General features: G+C 36.2%; 1 non-coding gene across 1 annotated transcript; it reads right to left on the bottom strand.

The window, feature by feature from the left end:
* TRNASTOP-UCA (transfer RNA opal suppressor (anticodon UCA)) lies at nt 1-87 on the bottom strand. The gene has a single exon. It is a non-coding gene; the product is annotated as a tRNA-Sec (tRNA).
* Between the last annotated feature and the right edge of the window lie 2,534 nt (nt 88-2,621).

Below are 2,621 nucleotides of genomic sequence, written 5' to 3'. Positions count from 1 at the left end.
CACCTGGAAGGTGGAATTGAACCACTCTGTTGCCAGACATCTACAGGTTTGAAGCCTGTGCCCCAGACAACTGAGGATCATTCGGGTGATATTTTCCCTAGCACGTTATCCACTGGGGTATGTGACGTATTGACTAAATTGTATGTCTGTGTTTTTCTTTCTAGACTGAAAGCTCCTATAATTCATGGATGATGTTAAATTCATCTTTATATTCTCAGTTGACTCAGTTTCTGGTGTACAGTAGGCATTTATTAAATGAATAAATGGATAAATGAATTTAATGTTCTGAGTTTCTGAACATCACCATAACTGAGTTTCCAATCTGAACATCATTGGGCAGAATCTTGTGTGACTCTGACTAAATTGTCAACAGGGCTACTAATCCCAATTTGTGGCCCAGTAATCCCATCTTGCCTCATATCTGTATCATCTTTTAGGGTCCATTCTAAATGTAAGGCTCTCCAGTCATTTACTGTGTTTTACATTTTCAACCCTGTAATGGACATTTTGCTCAGTCCTTCTCCTTATTCCATCTTTTTCTTCCTATGTGTTCCTCCTCTGTATTTGCTTCTTGGTGAATGATTCTTCTGTCCATTCATCAATCCATTCAGCATTTACCAAAGCCAGAAACTTGACAGGCACCCAGATCTTTCTTCTGTCTGGCCCAGTAGAGAAAGTTCATCAGTTGATTTTTACATGTTAGTTATTTTTGCTGCAGAGTTGATGAAAACACTGAGGTATGAACTCTTGGGGCAATTTCAAAAGGGGGTGTAGGCGAAGGAATGGGAAGAGAGTGTTGTTGAGATTCTCAATGGGTGCAATTAAAGTTGTGTCTTAGAAATTTCTGTGAAGTCTTCAGTCTCCCCTTGGGGTGGTTTGTGCTCAGGAGTCCTTGGTGTAGCATCCTTCTTCCACCCACAGTCTTCAAGTAGTTTAGGGTAAATTGGTCTCTAGACGGAAGGCAGGAAAACTGTGTTAAAAAGGCAATGATGAGATGTGTGTATGGATTTACCGAAAACTTCTTTTTGTTTCCAGGAAGAGCCCTTTTCACTGTGAAATTTAGAAAATGTTCAAATGTATATTGTTTATATTCTCTGAGGGTGTGTTTTCTTCACACAATTGACAACAGTAAATTTAATTACTGATAGGCTATTTCTTTTCTATTTGTCCTATTTGTTCTTTTTTTCTTGTTTGGATTATCCAAGTAATTTTATTATTTAGTTTTCCTCTGATTAGCTTTTTAGTTATACACTCTTGCACAATTATTCTAGTAATTATAATATGCATCCTTAATTTTACAGTCTATACATTAAATTGAAGCCCTGGTGAAGCAGTGGTTAAGTGTTAAGGCTGCTAATCAAAAGGTTGGCAGTTCACATCCACCAGCTGCTCTTTGGAAACCCTATGGGGCATTTCTACTCTGTCCTATAGGGTTGCTATTAGTTGCAACTGAATGTATGGCAATGGATTTGGGTTTGGTTTTGGTTTACCTTAAATGAATACTTTTACCACTTTCTGAACAATTTAAGGTCGTAAAAATGGTTTAAACCCATTTATTCATACATTTTATTTGTACATATGTTATAAATCCTACAAGATATTATAATTATTGTATAAACGGTTGTTTTTTATTTATTCACGTAAGTGTCCTTCCTAGAGTTCATTCCTTTTTTTCACTTCCAGACCATTCCTTTGTATTGCACTGGAATGTCACCTCTGTCATAAACCAAGTGACTTTATATCTCTGGGTCTTTTATTGGACTTGCTAATTGGTTCCATTGGCCTATTTGCTTACCTTTGCCCTAATATCACAATATCATCACCTTTGTAATAAGTCTTGATGTCTGGAAATATAAATCACCCACCTATATATTTTTTTCTTCCTATCTTTCTTTCATATTTCTCCTTCCCTTCTCCTCCTCTTCCTTTTTCTTCACTATTTTTTTTATAGCTATATAGTATTACATTGTTTGAACATACTCTAAATTATTTCCCCATTCTCTGTTCAGGATTATTTTAATTATTTCATTTAAAATTAAGACTAGCTTGTTCATATTCCCAGAAACAACTGCTGGAATTTTGGTTGGTATCATATTAAATCCATAAACCAATTTGGAGAGAATTGATACGTTCATGATACTGAATTTTAATTCATGAAATAATATAACCATCATTTATTTAAATCTTCAATTTTTTTTTCTGTCATGAGGCCTTGTACATCTTTTGTTAGATTTATTTTTTGGCAATTGATAATTTATTTTTTATACTTTTATAATTTTTATTCTGCTTTAAGTGAAAGTTTACAAATCAAGTCAGTCTCTGACACAAAAACTTATATACACCTTGCTACATACTCCCAATTACTCTCCCCCTAATAAGAATAAGAAAGCCTGCTCTCTCCCTCCACTCTCTCTTTCTGTATCCATTTTGCCAGCTTCAAACCCCCTCAACCCTCTCATCTCCCCTCCAGGCAGGAGATGCCTACATTGTCTCAAGTGTCCACCTGATCCAAAAAGCTCACTCCTCACCAGCATCCCTTTCCAACCCATTGTCCAGTCCAATCCATGTCTGAAGAGTTAGCTTTGGGAATGGTTCCTCTCCTACGCCAACAGAAGGTCTGG

This window comes from Elephas maximus, chromosome 10 (genome assembly GCF_024166365.1).
Source record: "Elephas maximus indicus isolate mEleMax1 chromosome 10, mEleMax1 primary haplotype, whole genome shotgun sequence".
NCBI classification, from domain to species: domain Eukaryota; kingdom Metazoa; phylum Chordata; class Mammalia; order Proboscidea; family Elephantidae; genus Elephas; species Elephas maximus.
The sequence above is the reverse complement of the archived record's forward strand: the minus strand, read 5'-3'. Positions and strand labels throughout refer to the sequence as shown.